At 42.2% G+C, this 14,144-nt stretch overlaps 1 protein-coding gene across 2 annotated transcripts in view; it reads left to right on the top strand.

Moving 5' to 3' along the window:
• Positions 1-14,144, top strand: part of LOC124072958 (mitochondrial import inner membrane translocase subunit tim16) — a 106,453-nt gene that overhangs the window by 76,449 nt on the left and 15,860 nt on the right. The gene's annotated exons all lie outside the window — the stretch shown is intronic.

The raw sequence follows: 14,144 nt of genomic DNA, 5'->3' as shown, positions 1-14,144 counted from the left end.
CAGTGTACGTTAGCACATATGGTCACTTGATTCACAGAGCCATCTTCAAGCTGTGAAAGCTATTGAATACTTCCAGTGACGAGCTGCCGTCAGCAGCTGGCAGCCCATTTCAATGTCAGCCAGACCCAGCAAGGTACAGTAAGGTGATAGCTCCCGGCAACTGTGTCACCCCTGACGTGCGCCTTTAGCCACGCGTCACAGAATTAACCAGAAGTCCAAAGCCTCTTGTTTACTCTGTTGTGATATTTGTATCAGTGTGGCCTACGCAGGAGCTTCTGTTCTCTCCGCATGCTGACAAGACATTGAAAAGGAAAATTGATAACAGGCCAAATTTCTCCTCGAGATGATGTCACTCTCCCTCATGCTGAAGGCGTGGAGACTCGCAACAGGAAAAAGATTCAACAAACAGATCTCTCTCTCGCCTCAAGGCCACCGCACGTGGTTCCTGAACTCCCCCCGCCTTCACTATCCTTTGGATAAGGAGCACTTAAATATTTGAGCCATGCTTATGTGCTTTGTCCAGTTTACTTTCTGATAGCAGTCTCCCTTGCAGTCTGTGGCTCGGTCTCCTGTCTGTCTCCTTCTGCTCCTTCTGTAGGAGTTAGTGCATGTAACACACACACACACACACACACACACAAGCAAAGTACCATCTGCAAGGCATTAAAGTAAATTGCAGGAATAGAGAAATGATTTCACGCAAGTCCTGCAGGCTCCAGATGTGGCTGCTCAGTTGCAGCCACAACTTTAGGTGTTCAAGATATAAATAATGGGGAGGGGGGATAAATCCCACTCTGCTGCACACACTTTATCACACATGCATGTGGCTTACAAAACCAGCGCTCGTACGCTGTCTTATCTGTGTTTATCCTCCCTCATTCACTCGCTCAATCTATACACGATTAATCAAAAACTTCTGTGTCCAAACTACGCTGCCAGGGCTTAGGTTATCCAGGTAACATCGACGGCTTCATTCAGCTCGTGTGTGTTGGAGGGTGAGGAGGACCAGCGTCTCCAGAGGCGCCTCAGGTAGTCAGCGTCTCACCTCTAGACTGGCGACTGTGTTTTCTTCTCTCTGCAGAAGCTCATTTGTTGCTTGAGTTTTACAGCCAGCTGCAGAGCAAACCTTCTCAAATTTGGCATGTTAGTAAAGTCAGCATGAAACTGAATGTTGCCTCAACTGGCTGTGATATAAAAATAAACAGTAAGTAAGTAAATAAATAAATCCAGTGTAAATTTGAGTGTTGCCAGCATGCATAATGGAGTAATGATAAAGTTAACACAGGGGAAACAAAAAGCTCAGTACTGGTTTAAGCAATTTAAGGACTATAATCAGTAATAATCTAAACTAAATAATCTTCTACTATGAATTTGCTAATGGAGAACAATACTGGCTCTTGTACTCCAAGTATTTTATTATCTTTAATTTTAAAGAAACTGATGATTTAGTTTTTTTTCAAAATGTGAATTTAGATACAAGCATTATTGAACTTAATGTTAACCTCACCACTATATGCTTAATGTCTTTAACATAGTAAATTGTGGTTGATCTCCTGCTTGAATAAACCTGAACCTTTCTGATTATATTCCTTTTCCTCTTTTCATTAATTTATTTAACTCCACTATTATATTTTCTTTTTTTCCTCCCTATGTAATGGTTTAAATGCTGTTACAAAGCCTTTCCTACACATATTTATATTTATATTAGATACATTTATTCTTTGTTAATTAATAAGTATTAATTAATAATAATTCTTTGTTAATTTTGCCTGAAAATTTTCATCAAGAATAGGTGAACAGATATCTGTCAGAATCACAGACGGAAAAACTGCAATGTGTACTCTGTGTGTAATTGCAGAATATAAACTCCCCCTTCAAGCTGTTTAAACCCTACAATTCACAGTCATAAAGACATTAAAGAACTGCTTTTTTTAGTAAGCCGTTTAGAGTAGATTTTCAGCAGCATGCAGCACACCAAAACCATGTAACGACAACAACAGATATCATCTCAGCTCAACAAAAACAGCTGACTTTTCCTGAACAAATTTTGATTAAAAAGAAAGAAAAAAAACGGTTCCGCTCATCATGTGAACCGAGCCGACCGCACTTTATTCAGCTAGCAGACATAACACAATGTGCGTTGTTACACTCGTCGAGTTTGAAGTCCAGACCAGTGTGCTCTGCAGTTAAATGACCATAACAGAAAGGCCTTATTACAGTCTGTTCCACTCACATTACAGGACAGTCGCAGGCTCTCGGTCAGCGGTGTAAATCACAGTCTAACAGCATTACTGCATGTGCCGTCACCACGTTGGGCTCCTAATCGCCTTGGCTCTGTAAGACATGGCGAGGCAGCAAACAGCCTGCTCCGTAACACTGCCCAGGGGAACCAGTAAAACACTGGTTTGCTGCTGGGCCGACCGCAGCCTCCTAACAGTTTAAAGCTCGGGGCACTCAGCCACACATCAGTGTTTTGGGATTTTTTTTTTTTTCTTTCTTGTGAGGTGACAGTGATTTCTCACTTTTTCGACACTTTTTGTCAGTTTTCCTAGAAATACCTTTTCCACCTCACTTTCTCTCTTGTTCTTTCAGATTTTATTTCAATTTCTTGTTTTATTACGTGCGTGCGCACAAAGTTATGCTTAAGCATTTTGTCAACTTTTAACATTTTCTCTTCCCCCACCCGAGTTAGGCCCCCACTTTTTTGGCTGTTTCACTGTCTCTCACATTTCTGACTACATTATGTAAGGTAGCTGACATACATCAACTAAAAATGACAAGTCAGATGTGGAGTAGTAGAGTGAAAAGCGAGACAAAGAGTTTGTCAGAAAGGCTAAACTGACTCTGAACAGTTTAACTGTGTTCCTGCTTCCTCCTAAAGGTGTTTATTTTTTTTTACAAGATACGTTTCTATCCAAGTGAAGCATGAAGATTTTAATGAATCTTTTGAGAAAATCAGCCAAAGAAAATGTAAACTTTGTTGCATTTTGATTTAATTGATAAGTGTGAGTCAGCGTAAAAGTGTACATATAATAAAAAATAAAACATATAATACTACTAATAAATAAACCTATAAACTTATAAACTGTTTCTTATACCATTTAATTATTAAAATTTTTATTTCCAGGGGTTTTTTTTATGCAAGTTGAAAGCTGGGGAAAGCCACTTACTGTCTGCAGTAAATTTTGAATATGTTACACACACCTTCTTCCAGAGCAGATACCTGTTCATTTGACAAACGCAGTCCGTATCCTTCAGTATCCCAGCTGTAGATCTATTCAGAAACACGAGCATGTGTCTTGGTTTGAGATGTACGTGTTTTTGTTGTTCACAGCATGCCTGTGGGTTTTCAGAGCTGACACCAAACAAGGAAAGAGCCCCTGCAGGAGAGATATGGGGAGAGCAAGAGCAAGTTTAGGAGAATAGTTCACCACAAAATGACATTTCAGTTATTCAATTACTCCCCACATTGTCAGTTGAAACAACAAACATGCCTTCTTTTGAGCAAGTTGGCAAGATGATTTTTTCTTTTTGCAGCCCCCAAAATCAGAACAAAGTGTCCATCAGATTTTTGAAAACTGCTTGTGCAGCATGTTTTGTAGCCAAACATGGCCGCTATTTACCTAACCTATTAATCATAAAGTGCAAATCTTTCCCCAGTGACAAAGCTGTGGTGTGTTGTGGACTAGAAGAACTGGACTGGAAGAAGACCAGTTGCTGCTGTGGGATGCAAAATTGTGCTCAGTTAAGGAGGATGATTTAGATATTTTTTCCTTGGAGCTTAACCTTTATCCAAAAGAATGAAGCTGAATTGGAAGTTTGGTAGCTGAACAACTTTATGTTAGGTATTAATATGAACCTTTAAGTGTGTGGCTACATTTCAGTTTTGTAGCAGGCCGCTCCTTTAACTTTGCTTTGTTACCCACGTGGAATAGGAATGTACAGCGTTAGTCATATTTTGCGATATTCAGCACAATTAGTGAGCACAAACAAAGGAGGAGGAGGGTGGGAGCGGTTTTGGGAAACATTTTCTGCTTTCCCATTAGGACGGCCTGGGAATGATCGTCCTGGGTTATTTTCTGATGGAGCCTCAACTTAACCCCAGCTCATTATTCTCCCAGCCTTTTTCCCTCTCTGTCCTTTAGAGGTTTAGGTTAGAAAGTGCTCTTTGTTAGTGTTTAGTATATCTGCATATGTATCGGCATCTGTGCTCATGAGTGTTTTGTGCAGATGCACGCCACCCCACCCCCCCTCTGTCCACTAACTACGTGTCTGCCCGTCACACGTAAATGTGCTGCGACGGCAGTGTGTGTGGGCTGCCATGAGACACGACCAGGACCCTCCTCACGAGGCCGCCCGTCTTCAAAACGTCCGTGGGAAGGGGGGAGCCATGCAGTGGAGAAGAAACCTGGGAAGGCTGAGGGAGAATCGGGGAACAACCGTGGTGAATTAGCGGGGTGGTTATGGGAACCTGGAGGAGTGAATAATGAGTGTGCCCAAAGCAGAAGTTGTCACTGTTTGTGTGAGAACAAACACATAATGAACTGCATCAGATAAAAGTGAAATGTTGACTCTTCCCACCTGTTCTCTGTAGCCAGCTTTACCCATTATAAGTCAATCTGTTCCTCATAAAGCTGTCCTCTGTAGAGGAACCTGTCACATAGAACAATATTGCACATTTTATTATCCTGTTTACCTACTGTAGTTCATATTTGGTTAATTGGCGCCAAAGCGGCTCATTGGGGGAATATGTGTCCCAAACTGAACTTCAGTTTTAGGGTGAAGAGGGCTTCACCCAAAATATCATGTTGCCCTTTTTCACCATCTGTCAGTCAGAGCGAGTGTTAGATGGGCTGTAGTAATGATCTTTGCTCTGGGAACCACAGACCTAATGTCATAATGTGAAACATTTCTGGATCCTGTTTGTCACTTTGTTTATTGTTTTGTTTTTCTGCTTTCTTATTATTGTTATGATTTGGGGCTTTTTATCGTTTCCCTGTGGACCCTGTCGTGGCATTTGGGCCTCATTGGTGCGAGCCGATGTGAGCTGGTTATGTCAGCGAGCGACATGAAAAGGCCCTCAAAACAAAGAACTCAAGAATCTGTACACCGAACTTTTAATGATTGCAAGAGTTTGTTTCACGCAGAGGAGGGCGAGACGGCGAACACACAGAGACCTCGAGAGGTCAGACCATAGTTCACTTTGAGGTTTACTACTCTGTTGACTCTGCACACACTGGCACTTCTCATTAAGGAGAAAGACGGAGACAGACGGCACAGCTGGGCAGTACATGCCTCAGAGCTGGACAAGCCATTAGTGCATATTTTATTGTTGAAAGGATGAAAAATCCATCATGAAAACAATCCCGGGTTTGCCAGCTTGCATTATTGAGCTGATTGGGAACATGCTTCTCTTAGCAACTGTGTGATTTATATTTTGCAGCGGTATTTAGCCCTCAAAGTCTTTTAAACTAGATGTATGTGGGTGCTGGGTCAGCTGTGGTATCCTGTATTTGTGCAGAGAGCAGTTGCGGCTGGTCGCCTCTGAGATAAAAGTGAGGGATTTCTGCTATCGCTGGGACTCTGATAGGAGTGATAGGAGACGAGAGAGTGCAGAGAGGCATAAAGGAAAAGGGGTGAGATCCAAGGGGAAGAGGTTGGATTTTGGCAGTGTGGGGGGGGTCATCTCAGAGGTGCTCAGAGGGTCATCCATGCAGTGGCACTTTCCCATGATCGATGGCTTTTCTTTCTTGTTTATTTATAAGTTCTTCTCTGCAGGAAAGTGTGTTTATTCTTACTTCACTTGTATGTTTTTGACCTTCACTGTACAGAATGACGTATATGCAGTTTTGACACCAGGTGTATTGGCGTTCATCTGCTTAAATCACAGACTTGCACATTTGAATTGTTTTGTGATATCTCAACTAGCTCTGAAGCCAATCATGGTTACTGGAAACTTGACACCCCTGGGTGCTCTGAGAATTGACTTGTTTAGTGAGAAGAGATATCTTTTGTCCTGCAGCATCCTGCAACATTTGCATATTCATAGTTTCTAGATTTTTGAATGAGAGTGAAGGAGTAGTTGTCATTTTATGAATGATTATTCAAAGTGGAATATTTCAAAAGAAAAACACCTGAAAGGGCATTTTTTAAGAAAAAAGAACAACTTGTATGCTGCATCAAGCTGTCAGCTTGCAGCAATCTAAGCATCCCTGTCAGGCTGGAAAATGCACATAAATGTCTCTGTGGACATTTTCAGGGTGTTATGGTCATTTTGCTGAGGCCGGCAGAGGAGCTGATGCACACGCCTCCCAAGTGATAACAATGTGTTTGGAAGACCTGCATAAAAGTACCGAAATCTGTAAGAATGCATTAACACAGCTGCATGAACATCCCTGAACGTTCTCTTGAGACCAACCTTCTCCTTCACTCCCCCGCCTCCTTAATTTCCCCCTTTCCTACCTTCCCCGTCATGCCCCCTTCCTTTCCATACCTCTCAGTGTCGCTCACCCTGCACTCTGGTATGTCAGGTATTGAGTAACAGCAGCATGCCTGTGGTTTAGTGCGGGAAGCAAAGTGACTGCAGCTTAGCTACAGTATGTTCACTATGGCTGCTGCTGTATTAGTGCAATGACAGAAACCCTATCAGAGGGATGAGAGCAGCTATCCAGCACAGGTCACAGCAGGTCAACCCGACACTTGCAGACGGATAATTTGATTAAGTAGTTTAAGGCCTGCGGCTGCAATGGCTGTGTGTCATATGTCTCACGTACAAGAACCTTATGCCCATTTTTAGTTCAATTTGCACCACTGAGGTTCTCTTTTCCATTTATTTCTGATCTTCATAGAAGTTGTACTCATTTTTCCTGTGGTCTTTGTTTTTAAAGGTTGCAGATGTGACTTTTTCAAAAAAAACAAACAAAAAAAACAAACAAAATTCATACCTTTATGTGCTTAATAGAAAGCACAGAGTGAAAATACAGATCAATCCTAGACTTACAGTCAGTCAGATCCTTTTCAGCCTACTCGCAGAAGGAAAAGGTTTGGTCAGCCCTCCCTGTGGCCTTATCAGTCTGCCAGCGATATCATGCTGTGTGGAGGCACCTCCACTAAGAAACGCAGTATAGAGTATATAGAGTATGTAAGTCCTTATTTCATGTACACAACTCCTGCAGATTCGTCCAGCCACATGCATATGCAGTATATTCTCCTTCACAGTGACTCTCTCCTCCTAACTGTCTTATTCCCTGACATTCATGGTACAAGATCACTCGCTCCTCTCTGTCCCTTGTTACCCATCATGCAAACTTGTGGTCTTTGCTTTGCTGTATTGTTTCCAAACTCTTGTGGCTCTATTTCTGCACATGCAGTTAGGATTTATTTCTTCTAATTCGGTCTCCCTGTGCTGTGTGTTCTTTTATGTCGGCATCACGTCTCTATTTAAGACCCCTCTTGCAGTTTAGCAGACAATCATTGAGTGATTTGGCTCTAAATTGACCTGCCTAGTTAAATAAAAGAGTTTAAATAAAAACAAACACAGGGGCACAAGCACACAGATAACAAGCCTTCCTTCAGCTGTGACATGCAGTGCTGATAACTTGAACAGATGAATGTGGAGGCCTTGACAGCGTTTAGAGGTCAAATAGAAGTTGATTAAACAAAAAGAAAGAGCGATGGAGAGTGTCTTGTGTCTGGTTTTATTGGTTTTAGAAGTGTACAACTTATATACACTTGTCTGTTGTGGAATTTCTGTTTCATCTCGTGATCGTCTGGCTTCTTCTGTGTTTGTGGGGTTAAAGCCCATCTGAGCGTAATTCACTGCAACGTGAGCACCAGTCAGCTTTTTCCTCCAGAGGGGGATGTGTCTGCTCTGCTAACAAATTGCTCAAAAGTGCCTCATCATGCAGCAGCAGGCTGATGTTTGGATGTGGGCTCGTGAAGCTTTGGTCAGCACTGCTCATTGTAAATAGATGGTGGCTACACAGACAAAGGAAATGTGTGTGTGTGTGTGTGTTAGAAGAAGTGTGTGTTAATCTCTCCATCTCTTTCTGACAAATGCATATTTTTCTATTTTCCTTTTGACCATAAGCCCCTCTGTTTGCTATGCAAAGTTGATACACTTGAAATGTTTGAGCGTTGTATGACCGGAATACGAAACTGAGCATTAGCTGTGGTCCGTCTGTATGGGTGGTCACAAAACATGGTTTCCCTCCACACAAAGATGTGTGTACGTGCATGTGAGGGGTGGGGCCTGGAAAAAAGGGACAGTAATGGGAGTCGATCTCGTTGTACCAGTTTCAGCTTGTCAAGGCTTTGGTGTCCTTGGTAACAGTCTCTTAGCCTATTTTCTTTATTTTCTGTCAAGTCATTTTCCCAGATGTAGCATGATAGAGCTCAAAGCATTCTTGTGAGGACTCTCACACGTGCACATATGGAAAGACAGGCATATCTGTTGTGATTTATCGTACAAATGTGATAGCGATCTTATCTCGTACTGCTGTGTCTCGCTCAGTTTCAGCTTTTTTTTTTTCCTCCCTCCCTCAGTCTCTCATATCGCAAATCTGCTCTGTTCTATGAGGTTTTTATGGGTTTTCACTGTACATGTCCCAGCTTCGCCATTAAAGCTGATGATTTATTGTGGGTGTGTTGGCCCCACTAATAGTAAAACACAGACTTTCGTGTGCTGTCAGTCCGCCCAAGACAAAGGGGGAGAGGTGAGGCCAAGGCGTGGGGCCCGTCACGCTGTGGGTGCGACGTTGAAGTAATCTAGAGACTGTTAAAGGCAATTAATGTTCAATTTCATGTTTATATCATTTAAAGCTTTTCATGTTCTTGCTTGAATTGGACCACTTTATCAGCTCTGAAAGTCATGCCAAACCTTGTGTTTCCAGATGTGGGAGATACAAGATTTTCATCCAGCCACCAAGAGTGGAATTTCTGCCTTTGAGAAATGAGAGCGATCAGTGGATGGGATAACGGTGATAAAGTGGCGTTTTAAATGGACCAGAACGAGCAAGCATGGACACATAGTTGCAACCGTCAAGGTGTGTGAGTGTTTGTGTGTGTTTGTGTGTGCGTGCACGTGTGTGTGTGTATGTGCCTGGTAGACAAGGGGGATGAGTCAGATCGGCTGGTTCCAGAGACAGAGACCCAAAGTCTGGTAGACAAGTGGAACTGATAAACTCTGATACAGCAGAACTGGATGACACCACGGAGTCAAAACATGTGTGAATGACGATCGAAGAAAGGCGCTCTGTTGAACGCCTCAAGAATGTTTTTGTAGCTCTAGTCGAATGGAAAAAAGGAGGTGGGAAGAAGTTGTTTTAGGGTTTGTATTTCTCTCTTTATTTTTCTCGTTCCCCCTCTCGAGCTGACCCTCTCACTCGTTTGCACACACGTACTCAAGCTTGAAGGGAAAAACAAATATTAAACAGTAATTTTTTGTGTCTGTAAATTACTGGGTTTTATGGTTCTAGCATTTCCAATAATTCTGTCTTGGCTGTCCATGAAGGAAAGTCGCACATACGTACGCACACACACACGTACACTTAACTCAGTCATACCCATTAGGGCCTGAAAATGGTTTGGATCATGCAGTGTGAGCTTTGGTACAAGGTCAAGTACTGCCATCATTTGAGGGAGCTTTGGTTGAAGTTCTGTGCAGCATTTGCCAAAAATATTCATCATAAAAGGTCCAGATCATGTGATATCACAGCTCAGTTGTGGCGAACTCCAAACCATTGGCCGTGTTGTTGCTTTTTAGCAGGCGAGTGTCCGCCCGAAAGCGACTTCGGTCTGTTTAGCCGAACAGTATTTTAACAGGGCAGTAAGTCATTCATAGAGACCATTATTGGTGGATTGTGTTTTTAGAGTAGATTTTATTGAGTGCTTCAGTGTGTGCATGGCAGATCAGCAACAATTTGGACTTTCTTTTTTGTTGTTGTTTTTCCACAGTAGGAAAAATAGGCACCTAAAACTGATATTAACTCCAATTTGTTCCCTGTGACAAATCAATGCACAGCGTGGAGTGACTGACTCAGTGGAGCCGAGTCAAAGCAGAACTTATGATCATTACTGTTGCTTCTGGTATGCAGAATAATTACTGTGCAATACATGATATCTACGGACGATTTAGAGCATGATATATCTGTTTTGTGGTTTATTCACTGAATTCAAGTGAATTTAGGTTAGATACCGACATAGAATATCTGCTGATATATATCATATGATAAATAATCTTTTCCTTTAGTCTTTGCCATGAAAACTGGCTTGCATGTGAAAGAGAAAGACTTTAAAGGGACCTCTAATGAAACACTTAACCTGAAGAGACAGATGTTTGCTAATGAAAGGGGATAACCGAATGGAAAACTTAGACATGAATCTTTCCTTTATTCTAATTTGCAAGCCAAGCCAGGTTTGTCATGTGAAAAGAAGGATGTTTCTGGCATCGCTGTGCTGCCAAAAGCATATTTCTTTTGACAATTTGTGCACTGTCGAACTAGAAAAGCCTCCAGACTTTCAGACTTCTTTTATTGTAATTTCTGTAAAAATTTATTATATATCATTGGCAGAGAATGTGCTGATCAAAGTACGTCTGTTAAGTACTAATATTTGGGGATAATCCATCCACTGTTGGTCTACAGTGCAAAACAGGTCACTCATCACCTCAGAAACGTGTGTGCTGCTGTCTGTGTTTCGCATCTGAAATGCATCCATGACGAGAACCGGACTTTCTTCCGGTGACCTGACAGCAGAGAGGGTCAGTGGTCAGGTTTGTCTTTGTGTCCCCTGTGCCAACGCTTCCTCCCTCTTTCCTTGTCTGAGGCAGTCATGGCTGCCGATCAGTTCCCAGGCCCCTGCCGACAGGTCATTTAACGGTCATCCAGCCCCAGCCCTTGATGCTGAACCCCGGGGTTAACGCGGAACGCATCTCTTCCGGGACTCCACAGCCGTCAACGAGTAGCCACCAGCACTTCACAGACATCTCATACATTACAGATGCAAACACAAACATAAACACATGCCAATTTTGGTAGCACACATTATGTTGTGTTTCTGTCAGCAACCTTAAAGCTTTTTATCGTGCGTATTTAAAAGATTTACTGTTCCCAGTAGAACTTTCACACCCTTGCTGACACCCTCATGCCCACCCACATCCTACAATGGCCCTCCCAGTCCACAGAGCAGCGCTGGATGTCTTTATGACCAGTGACCTGGCTGCTTTATAGCTCAGCCCGTCTGGACCGGTTTACCACGCATTTACAGGTCTTCCTGAGTGTTTGTCATTTCAAAGATGAGCTTCTAATGTCTGTTATGCATGTGGGTTAAGCTGAACTGCGTGTGTTTAACGGGTCCATGTAATAGCCTGTTCGAGTAGTTGAAGCCCTGGTTTTCTCCCTCTGTGCTTCCTCTTGTAAAAATAAAGTTTGGGGGTTTGCATTTTTCGTGGCAACATTATGCAAAACAGACGTGCTCGTCCTTTGTGTGGTCAGACAGGCTGGTGTGTTAAGTTGTGTTTAGATGTCTTGAAGAGTCTTAAAGTTGTGGGATTGTTTTTCTACACATAATTTATATTTTGCAAAGATCTGATGTGCGGCTGACACCGTGGGACTGTCTTGTTGCGGGCTCATTGTTTGCCCCTGCAGAGAGGGATTATGTGAGAGTTGTACTCACTTGCGGCTGCTTGTGTCATTGTGAAAACGGAGATGTACTGACGACAAGCTGGAATGGTAATGAAGCGTTCTTCTGTTTCTTGAGGACAACAGGGAAATTACTGCTGAAGCTGCTGCATTTTTTCCTTTTGGCATCTGTGCATGTGGTCGTGGAATTGGGGGTGCGTTGGGGGTGTCAGAGGGGTCACTGCAGACCTGTTGACACGAGACTCAGTGAGTTTAATTAAATCCTGAGCATGTGTATATACACATGTATGTGGGCCACTACTGTGTGTGTGTGTGTTGTTAGGGGCCAGCAAACAGGGCCTGGTGAAGCGAGGAGAGAGGGGAGAGCAGCAGGCTTGGCAGCCTATCTAAGAGCCTCGTCACTGGGGCTCAGACTCGGCCACAGCTGGCCCCTCCACCAACAATCCTGGCTTTTCTTCCTCTCTCAGGAACGCAGCGCATCAACTCTAATTCCCTTCTAATGAACTGGCTACTGAAGGTAGCTACGCAGGCAGACCGAGAACATTTATTAAACCCCCACACACACACACACACAGACACACACAGTGGCAACAAAACACAGGCTCAAACACAAGTGAAGAAAGCGTGTTGTGCTTCAGTACATTTCAACCCTCAGCTGGGTGACAGCAGCTTGATTTAAACACCTGCGGAGAATCCTCGAACTCATCATGACTAAGAAGCTGCATTCAAGACCACCTCAAGCAGAACTGTATTTTAGACTTAAAGACCATATGAGAATCTACAGTATGCAGTCTGTGCCTCTTATGTGTTAGTCACAGAGCTAAGGATCAGTTTTTTCTGAAAGATGCTCAATAGTACTTCTGCTGTCTTAAAGATAATCTTTAAAGACTCTTCTGACCATCTGAATAAGACAATTTTCTGTCCACTTTACAATAAAAAGAGGTAATTCTGCCTCCGAATTAAACCAGTGACGGTAGCTGGAAATGACCAAAGTTCAGCATGTAAATGTTATTGTTAATTCATGTTATTCATATTGTTAATGTGATTTGTCAGTGTTAATAACACATTTTGTTAGCTTATATTTTCACACAAAATAAAAGGTTTATGTTTTTCTTATCTCATGCAAAACAAATGAGGACATACATCACTTTTGGCTCAATTTATTAGGAAATACAGTCACAGTCAACTTGGAAAAACATTAAAAGTGGCTGTTCTCATGCAGTGGACAGTGAACATTTTGAATCCAGACAAGAAGAACAATTTTGGGAAATCCATAAAAAACAATGACAGACGTTTGTTTCTGTATTTTCTTCTGAAATGTGTCTTTCAAGTGATTCTTAGCTCAGCTACTACAACGATAATTCATGAGAGGTAAAATCAGTGTCAAACGAGGGCAAGAAAATGAATTTGCAATGCAGCATTCAACCATTGGAGTCAAAGGCTTGGATTGCAGTTACCCTCACTGTGACCCTGTGGTTTCTTTCTGTGGTGCTGGCTTTGGAGCTCTGATGCTGTTAATGGAAACATTTATACACATTCAGACCACACGAGTGCAGAGGCTTTTTATATCTGTGATCTTGTGAGTTTACAAAGGTGACAAAGTTCATCTCCTGTGATATGTTGTTTAGTTCGCTTCTGGCACACTTTCATTTTTGGTGGATGTTATGCTTCAACGTTTGAAGGGGTTAATTATTGCCAAAGCCCTTTATATGCTGTTTAGAGGACTTTTCCTATAATCTTCTGAAATGCCCTCATATATCTCCTACGGGAAAGGATTTATCTTCTTTTATTTCACATATTTGCACAACACTAGAAACCAGCCCAGGATTTATCATCCTGGAGACGGTTATACAGTTCCAGTTTTGTTCCGTTATGAATCCCATTTAATCACCAGTGGATTATTCCGCACCAGTCCTTCCATTGTCGGGGTAATGTGAACACCCTCCTGCCTGCAGCGTAAGTGTGTATAAAACCATTAGCTGTGTCTAACTCCCTTACACAAGAGTAATAACACTGAAACAGAAAGAGTGTGTTCTGTCAATAAAGACAGGAAGAGGGCAGGGTTCATAAGAAGGAATTGATAATCCGCTGGTCATATGAACTTTCATCATCAGACAGCGATTATGGAAATAACTCAATGAAAAAGCATGTGCTCATATGGTCACGCTTTTAAATGGGAGATACAGCTGTTTAGATACAGCAAACTTTTCATCATGCCACATATTTTTACTGATTAATTTTATACTACAATTTACAGATCTGCCTCATTATTAATCTGCTGCTGATTGTGCTCACACATTGGAGGGATAAAGTAAGGCCTAAAATGTTATTTAAAAAGACTGCAGTTACAATTTATTGATAAGAGTACAAGTTTACCTCTTGCTGTTATATCTCTTGGTCAGTTGGCCAGTCCAACACTGGGGTCCAAGTTTTCTTTAAACACTCATGGTCTCCAGAGAATACCGTGATACCAGAACGTTGGTAATCCCTTCATTTTTCCTCTAG

Source organism: Scatophagus argus, chromosome 16, assembly GCF_020382885.2.
Source record: "Scatophagus argus isolate fScaArg1 chromosome 16, fScaArg1.pri, whole genome shotgun sequence".
In the NCBI taxonomy this organism is placed as follows: domain Eukaryota; kingdom Metazoa; phylum Chordata; class Actinopteri; family Scatophagidae; genus Scatophagus; species Scatophagus argus.
Note: the sequence above shows the minus strand (reverse complement) of the source record. Positions and strands in the feature narration are given on the sequence as shown.